Raw genomic sequence first — 13142 nt, 5'->3', positions numbered from 1 at the left:
GCTGAGGCAGAATTGCTTAAAGCCAGAAGGCAAAGGTTGCAGTGAGCCGAGATCACACCACTGCACTCCAGCCTTAGCATCAGGGCAAGACTCCATCTCAAAAAGAAAGAAATGAAGTACTGCTATATGCTACAATTTGAATGAACCTCCAAAACATTATGCCAAGTGAAAGTCAGATTAAAAAGGTCAAATATTATATGATTCCATTTATATGAAACTTCCAGAAAAGATAAATGTAGAGACAGAATGCCGACTGGTGATTATCAGAGGCTAGGGAAAGTAAAGAATGGAGAGAAACTGTTTACAAGGTAAGGAGTTTTACTTTGGAGTGATGGAAATAAATTTTACCTTAATAAACTACTTTTAAAAATAAAACTGAATGATCTAAATTATTGTACCCATCACAGGACCAGTATGCCTCTTCCAGGCTACATTTACCCTTTGAAGATCCTTGAAATCCTTTCTGCCTTTGGACCTCTTTTGGAGCTATCTCAATTCTTCAGAGAGGTTTCATTCCAGCTGAACTCAAAATAGAAGTGGTCAGAGTCTCAACTGCAATGTCCACTGCCCCTATTCAAATATGCTCAACCCAGTAACCTAGGATCTCTGCATACTAAGAAGTATTGAGAAGGTAGCTTGGGGAAAATAACAATAAAAAATCCTGTTAACCTTCTTCCAGAGAAATTGGTGTGCCTTGTTTTAAATAAACCTACCAAGTGGGACCACTGATATAACTCTCCTCCAAAACAAGAACCATCTGTTCCAAACTGGCAGACTGTCTACACCTAGATAAAGAACACTCACAATTTTTTCTTTCTTTTTTTTTTTTGAAATGGAGTCTTGCTCTTTTGCTTAGGCTGGAGTGCAATGGCCCGGTCTCAGCTCCTTGCAACCTCTGCCTACTGGGTTCAAGCAATTCTCCTACTTCAGCCTCCTGAGTAACTGGGATTACAGGCACCTGCCACCATGCTCAGCCAAATTTTGTATTTTTAGTAGAGATGGTGTTTCACCATATTGGTCAGGCTGGTCTCAAACTCCTGACCTCAGGTGATCCACCCACCGTGGCCTCTCAAAGTGCCTGGATTACAGGCATAAGCCAATGCACCCAGCCCACAATTTCTGAGAGGCAATTTTGTCTTTTCCAAAAAAGTAAACATATGTAAAGTTTGGCTTAAATGAGCATCCTCTTTATATGCACAGAAGGAAGACTAGATAGAATTTTTTAAATTAGCAATGTGAATTAAAGACAACTTTTATTTTCTTCATGGTTTTTATTTATGTATTACATAGTAAAAAAAGTAATTAAACAATTAGACATACTGTAAAAATATTAAAGGAGTAAATTAAAAATAGCAAAACAAAAGCAGTCAAGAATAGAAGATATATTAACATAAATTCTTCCAGCATTCCATTCCAAGGCATCTGTGAACCTGTGGAGTAGATGCCATGAGCAAAGCTCACCCTCCTGAGTTGAAAAAATTTATGGGCAAGAAGTTATCATTGAAAATTAAATGGTGGCAGACATGTCCGTTGCTTTTATGAATTTTGTGATAATGTGTAGAGATGGCAACTAGTGGGCAACAGAATAATACTGGAATGGTGGTAATGGGAGTAACAGTATCATCATGTTAGAAGCCTTGGAACAAGCATAAATAATGGCTGTTCAGCAGAAAAACCCATGTCCCCCTCTCCAAAGGGCCTGTTTTACTATGATGTAAAACTTAGCTCATGTACATTTTCATATTAGACTCTTTGTTAAATAAACTTCTGTAATAGTCAATAGATAAATATATACATAAATAAATTCTAACAGTCTCAACTAGGTTATATCACATTTAGTAAAGAATTGATAATCATCAGGAGGAAGGAAGGAAGGAAGGGAGGGAGGGAGGGAGGGGGGAAGGGGAAGAGAGGAAGGAAAAAGGAAACTCTACTCATTCAACAATTATTTGCTACAAAATAAACATAGAAATACTAACCTAATGCAGCATAAATATTCTCGTTATCTGCCAAAACATATTGATTTCATGAATGCTACTAAATTATTAATCCAATTTGAATGTTCGATGCTTAACTCTTCATATTTATATAACAGACTCATAGGGTAGATGGATTCACAGAATTTATCCTTTTTTGAGAACTGCTTCCTGAACTCAAGGTTGAGTCTCTAAGGGCCTTGTCTAAAGAACCTCCCCACCCACTCCACCTCTTACCAGAATTTTTTAAAGCAAAACTAAACCAACTCCCCAAACACCATTCCAACACACACAAACCATCACCACCACCACCACCACCAACACTACTACTCTTAATCTGTATCAGTAAAATTTCTCCTGGCAAAATTAACTAAGAGACCCAGAGACTGGAAGTCAAGGAAACTGAATTACATGAATGGCAACATTTAAGAAAGAAAGTTTATACATTCTTACTGAAGCTTTCTTCTAATGTACTACACCTACTGTGCTCAAAACTTGATTTTTCTTCTTTGGAGTATATGAAATGCCCTATTATCTTCCCTATATATTTTCATTTTCACTTAAGCTAACCAGAATCAGGTTCTATTTCTTATAAAAAGCAACTTAACCAATATTACAAAGTCACCAAAATTAACAAACACAAGAACTGATAAAGCCTAAAGCAGTATAGTAGTTAAGAATATGACCTCTGAGACCAAACCAACTAAACATGAATCCTGCCTCTGTGCCTTGTACATGGCAACAATTATACATGTTGATCATGTGGTGGTGTTTAAAAGTATAACTAATATCCTCAAAAGAGTAATAGAGAGATCGATGATGAGCCCCCCCCAAAAAAATAGAGTAATAGAGAATATCATATTCTTGGAATAAGAGCAAGGTAATTATGAAAGAAGTGATTGCAAAACTTAGATATGAAATAACAAACTGATAGAAATAAAAATCCCAATAGATGAGGTGAACTTCATTTAAAGACAAATTAGTGAGCTAAACTGAAGAGCAAGTCAAAGAAATCCTACAGAATGAATACCAAAAGGACAAAGAGAAAAAAATGATGAAAGTATAAAGTCTATCATCAAATTATCCTGATGAATCAGCATTATGACTAACCTCAACAATCTGAGGTTTCTTATATTCAAAAGCTTTAGTCTAATCATATGAAAATGTTAAATTTCAATAATCTTGAGCTTCTATCTATTCAAGTTATTGAAACAAACAAAATAAACCTCTTAAACCCATTTGATTGGTGGGTTTCTTCATCGGATGAAATATATGGTTTAGCTGTTTGAAAAGAAGGAAACATTCTTAACATTAATTCTTCATAAACCTTTAAACTTTAATGTTGATTTAAAACAGAAACTTCAAAGCGATAGGTCTTTGTAAACTGAGCCAACAATGTACCTATTCACCCTCCTCTTTGCCTGCTGCATCATCCAACCCCCCCAGTCCACATTGTCTAAGCAGGCCCATTTTGAAAAGGGATATGGGTAGTAAATAAGCAAGGACTGGTCTGCAAAATAATGTAAACATTATGTAAAACTTCTTTGCAAATGATGAGGTGCTGGGGAAAATATTTTGCTTCCTTTTCAGGTGTTGAGACCACATTGTCTCTGAGAATACCTGTCCTTTGGCGAGAAGACAGAGGAACAAGATAGTATAAAAAAGATGTGGCTATAACTCTTACTGATATGGTAATCACAAAGGCCCCTTTCTTCACCCCATCCTCCACTCTTTTGCAGGATCTGGAATGCCAAAAGACAATACTGACTATCTGAACAGGGAGTTAGGTGGGAAAACTGGGATGAGGAAAGAATATGAGAAGGCAGTATTTTTCTATATTGAAGAACACCCAAAAATAAAGGGTTAGTAACTTGAGATGGGAGCAACTCTTGTGAATGAAAGAATGAGGTTTCCTGAAAGAAAGGTGTAAATCCACACAGCAGAGGTGACATGAAAGTGGTGTTCCTGACAGAAGTGTATATCAGAAAACAAGGCTGCAAAGTTACAAGAGAAGAATGACCAGAAAGGGGATATCTATGAAAGGTTTGACTTATCAGGTCAAACCCTTTTCTTGGGACACAAGAAACCCCATATTTAGCATGGAACTATACATTTTCTCTTTCTATACTAAAATTCCAAAATTTTACAGCTTTATGTGATGTTTTTTGGAAGAATAAGAGAAAAAGGTAGTAAAAAGTTGTTTGCCCTACCCCAAGTTTAACTGTTTAAGTTTAATTGGCTCTAAGTAGGAACAATCCTACAGACAATATCTGGGAGTTCACTCAGCAGCTGAGTTAATACAAGACTAAAGCAGAGTTTATTTGGTTCCAACTCAAAATCTTACCAATAAAATACTTTAAAAACTCTTTAGCAAAGCCAATTCTTAGCTGCTAAAGAAAAATGGCACAAAGATAAATAAGGGATCAAAAAAATTTTTTTAAAGTTATTTTCCATTGTTCCACAGCATACCTGAGAAACATGCTAAGTTTGTTGTAGGGCTTTAAATAATAATTAGGTAAGTTTTAAACACCTAACATCTCTAAAGATTTAATCAAATTTAACTTTCCTAAATAAATAATTTCTGAAATAAAATAATTTATACTAAATCCAATAAATTGCAAGAAAATTGAAAGCCCACTAAAGCCAATCTTCTTTTTCTAATGTATTAATTGACTTAAAGACCAGAAATTGCATAATCTAAATTTCAATATCAAAAATTCCCTTCTTAATTCACTTAAAATTCACTTAAAAGTACTGGTTACTACATTCCAAGTCCTATGGAACATATTTCACATCACTAAAAGTAATAAAAATGTACATAACCTTTAGAAATAATTGTTAGAGAAAAATTATTTAGGATGCATGAGTTTGTTTTAATTAAAATAAGAAATTTGAAAGTTATAAAGTATTTTTTTTTAAATCTAAGGTAGTATACTTATTGCCTTTGTTAAAAGCAGTGCTTTGTTTAGAAGGCCTCTCCCTTTCCCCTGCCCCCCTCAAAAACTCCATCACTTATCTAATGATACCATTATCTCTTTCAAATATTTTTAGTTAGTAAAACAACTCATTGCACAGCAGAGGAGGAACTAAGTATCTGTGGAATAAACAATCCATTTATTATGTAGTAGGTAAAATAACCTTACAATTTTTAAATTATTTTTACATATATAGACCTAATTAAAAAAGATATCCATGTTTATTTCTGTGAGAAAGAATTTAGATTATATCCTATAAAATAAATAAGTTGAGTCATCCTGATGTTTAGAGCCATCCTGATAAGAAACGTGGTCAGTCACCTTCTTAGCATCCTTGAAAGATTTCCAGAAAGGCTAGCTGAAAATACATTCCTTACTTCCAACAAATGACTGTTAGAGGTTACTTCTGATCCACCTAAGCAAATATAACAGAAAATGGATAGTCTGTCTACTTGGGGCTTCTAAACGTTGTTTAGCCCTGAGGAAGGTTGACTCTGGAAACTGGTTTGACCTCTTAATTACTGACCTTTTGTTACATATGAAATTCCTTCCTTATTTTCTTGTTCCTAGCTCAGGCCAGATGGTGCCAGGGATAAAAGTCCCCTTGACCGTGATAAAAAACCCTTTGACCATTACATCCTTAATGTGAAATGTTATATCCTTCCCCAAAAAGGAAACACTGCCTATAACTAATTGAATTGCTCTATGTACTAACCTTGTATGAAAAATGATGTAGCCCAGACCTAAGCATCCCCAGACCTTGCCTATGTAAAGGACCCTCCAACCTCTCTATTTTGTTGCATTTACCCCACCCTTTAGGAGTCTGTATCCTCCTATGTGACCATCCTCAAATTTTATGCTCAAATAAACTCAATGTTTAATCATATTGCCTAAATGTCATTATTAACATTGACATGGAGCTGATTATCACTCCTTTGTTCTACCTCTATACCCAGTAAATATAATTGTAACTGCAGTAACTATACCCTGTCACCATTATTTATTTATGTTTTCATCTTGAACTTGACCATGAGATCCTTGATGAAAAAAACACTGCCTTATATACCTTTGTTTCTCTGCCACCAATGGAAATATTATAACCAATATCATCTTACCACAGATTCCTCTATCAAGGCTTCCTGAGAGTCGTTAAAGATCAAGGAGTGCAAACTATGATGAAAGAGGTGGGGGTCTAAATCCAACCCTCAGAATGTTGGGCACAGCCCATGAGCTAACACTGTGTCTACATTTATAAATGGTTGAAAAAAAGAAAGAATAATATCTTGTGATGTGCAAAAATTATATGAAATTCAAATTTCAGTGTCTATAAATACAGTGTTATTGGAATACAGCCATGCTCATTCATTTATGTATTATCTATGACTGCTTATGTGCTGTAACAGTAAAGTTATTGAGACCATACCATGTGCAAAACCTAAAATATTTACTATCTGGCACTTTACAAAAAAAGTTTAAAAATGAAGAAGAGGGAAAATGAGAAAAGTGGCATATTCACTTAACATTTACTAAAGGATCTACACATCCAACATTATGAGGCAAAAAAAAGTTAGATACTATCACTAACTTTGCAGAGAGATAAAATTTAATATAATGTGATAAGGGGGAAAGAGCTTAGAAAGGAGTAGAATGGAATTTCCAGGCAGAAAGAAAAGAAAGCTAAACTCCCAAACAAAAGGGCCTGACTTTTGTAAAGAACAGGGAAACCTGCCATATGGCAGAGGCATAAGGCAAAGTAAACTGGAGCGGGGGTGCTGATGTATGTTCTAGATAACATGGTAAAGGCAGGCATTGGGAATGCATTATGAAGTTTCTGGTATGCAAAATTAGACACCCTAATTTGTGCACTCATATCTTTCCTCCATTGCACTTTTCACACCTACGAGTAATTGTTTAATTTCCTAGTAATCACATATTTCACTAGTCCATCACTCTCCCAATCCACAAATCTTCAAAGTTTCCATCTGTAGGATCACCCTCAGATTATGACCTTGAATCCTACTTTACTGAGAAAACTGAAGCAATTAAAATAAATTTCCAAAATCCACCATGAAGTAATGTTATTCATTTCAACAATGTGCCATTTCAGCCTAAACAGAAGACTGATTTCACTCCAACTGTGAACCACAAAAACTTAAATACAATCTAGTATTAGCTATACTTTTCAACAAAGATTTTTTTGGAATGAGAGACTAGGAACATCTCAGGCACATGAAATAAAGTCCTGCGTAGCTACATCATTTGCTTCTCAATCAATAAAATAAAAGCACTATAAAATATGCCTTTTAACTTAAAAAGAGATAAATTATAAATGCTCTCATCTTCTCTATTGCTTTAAATTTTACTGAAAGTGATGCAATAATAAAACAAAATGCAGTCAGGTGCAGTGGTTCACGTCTGTAATCCCAGCAGGAGGGTGGCTTGAGCCCAAGAGTTTGAGATCAACCTGGGCAACATAGTTAGACACTGTCTCTACCAAAAACAACAACAATAACAGCAAATTAGCCAGGTGTAGGGGCATGCAACTACTGGTCTCAGCTACTTGGGAGGCTGAGGTGAGAGGATCACTTGAGCCTGGGAGGTCGAGGCTGCAGTGAGCCAAGATCCTGCTACTGTACATCAGCCTGGGTGACAGAACGAGACCCTGTCTCAAAAAAAAAGAAAAGAAAAGAAAAAAAGAAAGAAAGAATAAAGAAAGAGAAAAATCCTAGTTGTCAATATAATTTAACCTAAATTTTATGGCAGTGTTTCCTGCTGAAGGAGAAAATAACAATGCAATGGTACACAGATGACAAGTCATCCAATAAATTTTCTTATACATAATAGGTTCCTAAAGCTTGTCCTTAGAACAATTTTTAATCCAACTAATTCACATACTAGAAAAGACCGACTTAGTACAATATCATAAAATTCTTTTAAACAATCAGCTTCTCAACCAAACTCGAGGACAGAAATTATAAATTGTATTCATATCGGTACTTTTGTCATATAGTATAGTATCTGGAATGTAAAAGGCATGCAACAAATCAGCCTGGACAATATAGCAAGACCTCGTCTCTGAAAAACAAATAAAAAATTAGCTGGGCGCAGTGGCACATGCCGCATGCAGCCCCGGCTACTTAGGAGGATTCCTTGAGCCGAGACGTTAAAGGCTGCAGTGAGCTGTGATCGCACCACCACACTCCATCCCAAAACCCTGTCTCTTCACAAATAAAAGACATACGATAAACATGTAATGTACTAATAAATTTGCTTATAGTGAATGTAAGATTTCCCTACACTAAATCTGTTTGAAAGGAAATACACTCAAACAGCTATGTTCAAAGATTAATGCCTCTTTAGTTTGATATTAACACAAATACACCCAAAGCCCTACCTACCCTAATAATGTTCCCTCCTATGGAGTCTTCCCTAAAGCACATACAATATTGCTCTTCGGACAAACACAAAATCTAGTGGATAAAGCACCAGAATTAGCGTCTGGCATCACTGGGTTGGAATCCCAACTCTACCCTTTTACTAGTTGAGACCTTAATAAGTTACTTAACCTCTTTGAGGCCCATTCTCCACATCTGCCCAACTGGAATAACCCCTCCAACCCTACAGGGTTGCTGTCAGAATTAAAAGAGCTAACACCGAGCTTGGCTCAAAGCTGTAGTCTAGCAAATACTTTTCCCCTCTTAGATTCCTTCAGAACGCCCTCGTAGAAAGTAAACGTGGTTATTATCTTCATTATCTTCGGACATATTTCCAAAACGTAAAGTCGAAGCCTAAGGAGCCCAGGAGAAACCCTCCTTCAGCTATTTCCGTCTCGAGCCTGCCCAGCTCTTCGATCCACTTAAATATTTCCGTGCCTGGAGCTCCTATCTGCGTTTTAGGATCAGGGAATTTCCCTCCCAAACTGTGTCGTGAGATCTGCACATTTTCTTCTCAACTCCCTTTTAACACACAAGGTAAAGATCCCCGCGTAAGCCCACAGGAAGAGCAAGGGCTCATCATCCAGCTGTTCAGATGGAAATTTACATCAATATTTTTCTTCTCTCCCTAACGCTGCTGAGGGTGGAACGACAGCGTCCAGCCAAAGGCAGTGTCGCGACGTCCCACGGCCGGACCCGGTCCCAGGGGAGCCTCGCAGCGCCCCCGGCCCCAGGACCCCGACCCCGTCACGCCCGCATCCTGAGCGGCGCTCCCACCGCACCCCCGAGGCTGGCAACCCGCGCTTCCCGGGAGCTGAGCGAGGTCTGTTTCCCTCAGCTCGCCGCCTCGGCCCGCTGCCGAGCCTGTTTCACCCCACACCTCAGACGCCGGACTCCCCTTCCGGCCCGCTGCCGAGCCTGTTTCACCCCACACCTCAGACGCCGGACTCCCCTTCCCTCCCCGCCGCCCCTCGCTCGCCAGCCCCTCCTCGACCCCTCACTCCCTCAGGGACGGCTGCCCCAGGGTGGCCTCAAGCGCTGCTGCCCGCGACGCCCTCCTCACCTCAGGGCCCGAACCGCAGCGCGGTCAGGCCCGGACGCGCTCAGTCTGTGGACTCAGTGTGGGTGACGGAACTGGGATCCGTGTGAGGACGCGGCTGCGCGCAGCGGCGCGCCGCTGGTTAAAGCAGAGCCGGCAGCGCGCCGGCCACTGAGTGAAGCTCGCGGCACCGAAGTCGCACCTCGCCTCCAGTCAAGCGCCCCTGAGGGCCGGGCTCCTGGAAAACGCGGCTCCGCGCACGGGCGCGCTCCCGACGCACGCAGGCAAGCAGCGCGCCGGGAAGAGGAGCGCGCCTGAGGGCGGGGCGAGAGGTGGCGCGCGGCTGCCAGTAGTCCCTGAGCCACTAGAGCCGGGCCTCGAGGCGCTTCCCCAGGGCCTTCCGCGCCTGGGATTTGCGAGGATCTCGCCATGCGCTTTCTTGAGGTACGGGCAAAATCCACGGGCGCGGGTCTCAGTGGTAAACCTGGCGCCGCCTAGCGGGTGACCTTGGCCCACGGCCTCTCTCCTCATCTGCCTCGCCCAGTCACGTCCCCCGTTAAGCACCCTTGCCATCTGTCTCCTGGCATTTGGATGGGCCTCTCTGAACGCGTTTTGAGTCCTCCGCAGCCCCTCTCCCTCCCGCCGCAGCGGCTAGGATACTGTGGCCCCTTTTCCGTAACTCCTGCCTCCTCTCCCTAACCCTGAATTCGCCCTCACACCCCGACCTGGGACGTCCTCCCATTGAGGGTGCTTGTAGTTCGCGGAGTGTCCTCATCTCAGTCTGGGAACGCGGCAGATCCTGAATTTTCCAAACGGCCTAAGACACATGACATATCATCTGTGAGAGACTGGATACTGCACTTACTGTGCTAAAAATATAATCGGGTGTTTCGAGTTTCATCATTCAAAGTGACCTAAATGGGGCCAAAGGTATTAACACTAACATTACATATTTTCTTCTCCAGATTTCTGTATGATCACATTCCTTTGCACACAGACTTTTTTTTTTTTTTTAATTCTGTCAATCCTGTGTACATCACTTTTTTTTTTTTTTTTTTTTTTTTACTTTAAACCAGATCTCCCCGACATACACTCTGCTTTCTAAATTCTTAGGGGGAAAAAGAATCAAGGAATTAGGTTTTACTTATCTTATGGAATATGAATTAAATAGAAAATTCAAAGAGGTCCGTCAGAATCCTTGATGATTAAAACAGTGGACCCCAACCTTTTCAGCACTAGGGAGGGACCAGTTTCATGGAAGACAATTTTTCCAGGGGAGGGAGGATGGTTTTGCGATGATTCAAGCACATTATATTTACTGTGCACTTTATTTCTATTATTAGTACATTGTAATATGTAATGAAATAATTATACAACTCACCATAATGTAGATTCAGTGGGAGCTCTGAGCTTGTTTTCTTGCAACTAGACAATCCCATCTGGGGGTGATAGGAGATAGTGACAGATCATCAGGCATTAGATTTTCATAAGAAGTGCACAACCTAGATCCCTCACATGTGCAGTTCACAATAGGGTTCTTGCACCTATGACAATCTAATGCCATTGCTGATCTGACAGGAGATGGAGCTCAGGCCATAATACCAGCCATGGGGGGCAGTTGTAAATACAGATAAAGTTTCACTCACTTGCCCTCTGCTCACCTCCTGCTGTGCAGCCTGGTTCCTATCAGGCTGTAGACCCCAGTAGCAGTCTGTGGCCTGGGGACTGGGGATCCTTGGCTTAAAAGATCTAGCAGTGAGGGTGGGAGAAAGGGAGGTAAGAATGTTCAAGAAGCTACACCAAAAAACTAAAGAAAGCATGTAATGAAAACTATTAATGATATATTCTCTTTTTGAAACATCTAGAACGTTTTAGTTACAAATTCTCAATGACCTAGGATTTGGGGCCAAGTTAAGAAACATAGGTCAGGCCGGGCATCGTGGCTCACGCCTGTAATCCAAGCACTTTGGAGGCCAAAGCGGCCAGGTCACCTGAGGTCGGGAGTTCAAGACCAGCCTGACCAACATGGTGAAACTCCGTATTTAAATTAAAAAAAAGAAAGAAAGAAAGAAATATAGGTTAAAGATAAACTTGATTAAAATGTTACTGAACCATACTTTTACCCCAACACTTCTCACTAGTAGCCTTAACCTGCCATAACTTCAGAAGCCTACTCATTTCTACTACTATTCTAAGCATTTGTTTCTTGCATTACTTACCCTTGTAATGTTCTCTGTCATTCATTCTGTCTGCTTATGCTTTTAAAACTCTTGCTTCAAAATGACATGACCAAAACCCAATTCTCTAAAAATCTTATCACCCGAGACAAAATGATCTCACTCTCCTCCCAACTGCACACATACTACCATCTTGTTCACATTATTTTATTTATGTACCATCTCTTCAATTAAATTGCAAAGAATCTGAGGTTAAGAGCTTTTTCTTGTCTTGTCTTTTTCTTTCTTTCTTTTTTTGAGACAAAGTTTTTGCTCTGTCACCCAGGTTGGAGTGCAGTGGTGTGATCACAGCTCACTGCAACCTCTACTTCCCAGGCCCAAGTGATCCTTCCACCTCAGCCACCAAAGTACCTGGGACTATAGGTGCATGCCACCACGCAGACTAGTTTTTGCATCTTCTTGTAGAGACAGGGTTTTGCCATGTTGCCCAGGCTGGTCTCAAGCTCCTAAGCTCAAGTGATTCTCCGTCCTTGGCCTCCAAAAGTACTGGGATTACAGGCGTGAGCCACTTCACCCAGCCAAAAGCTTTTTCTTACATCAATTTAAATTTCCAAGTCCTATGCATCGTAGTATACAGTAAATATTATTAATGCTACCAATAGGAAAACACATGTAATAAGCAAGAATATGCATATATTTTCATTTCCCCCACAAAATGGCACCACTCACTCAACAAAATCTACCAACTTATAAAAAGGGGAGATATCAAATTCCTCTTATAGGATGAACGACAAAATTATAATGATGATATTGTTTGGCTCTGTGTCACCAACCAAATCTCATCTTGAATTGTAATAATCCCCATATGTCAAAGGTGGGACCAGTTGGAGACAGCTGAATCCCGGGGACAGATTTCCCCATGTTTTTCTCATGATAGTGAGTTCTCACAAGATCAAATGGTTTTATAAGGGGCTCCGCTCTTCACTCGGCACTCATTCTCTCTTCTGCCGCCCTGTGAAGAGGTGCTTTCCACCATGATTCTAAGTTTTCTGAGGCTTCCCTAACCAAACTGTGAGTCAGACTATTTTCTTTATAAATCACCTAGTCATAGGTATGTCCTTATGGCTGTGTGAGAACAGACTAATGCAGATGGCAATGCAGTTGTGAGAATAATTTAGCAAAGGGAATACTAAATAAGACCTATTAATAAAAGGATTGCTACAGATTGATGTGTGGACCATGACATATTTTACTGTCTGTTTGAACAGGCTATTTATCAGACTATTTGTGCCTTGTAAACAATTTAGCCATATAATCTCAATCTAAATTTCCATAGTTATCAGGTCGCAGAACTAAGTAAGTAGTTCAGGGAAGATGTTCCTTTATGAGTTTCTGTATCTAGGAAGGAGAAACAAGCCATACTGATGGGTTGTCATGGTGGCAACTCCAATCCCCACATCTCATTAATAAATTTCTTAGACAAATAAATCAGATGGGAATACATGGGAGTTGTAGATTGAGATTTAACAAGTTGCCTAGCT

General features: G+C 39.9%; 1 protein-coding gene across 1 annotated transcript in view; it reads right to left on the bottom strand.

The window, feature by feature from the left end:
- The window catches only part of ABCA5 (ATP binding cassette subfamily A member 5), a 101413-nt gene extending 91890 nt beyond the window's left edge, over positions 1-9523 (bottom strand). Inside the window, exon 1 of the mRNA XM_064369564.1 lies at positions 9449-9523. The gene's annotated coding sequence lies outside the window, so the exon portion shown is untranslated. The remainder of the gene's footprint in view (positions 1-9448) is intronic.
- Positions 9524-13142: the final 3619 nt, after the last annotated feature.

Source organism: Aotus nancymaae, unplaced genomic scaffold, assembly GCF_030222135.1.
Source record: "Aotus nancymaae isolate 86718 unplaced genomic scaffold, 86718_ANA_hifiasm-v0.15.2.pri h1tg000089l, whole genome shotgun sequence".
Classification (NCBI taxonomy): Eukaryota; Metazoa; Chordata; class Mammalia; order Primates; family Aotidae; genus Aotus; species Aotus nancymaae.
This window is presented reverse-complemented; position numbering and strand designations above follow the sequence as displayed.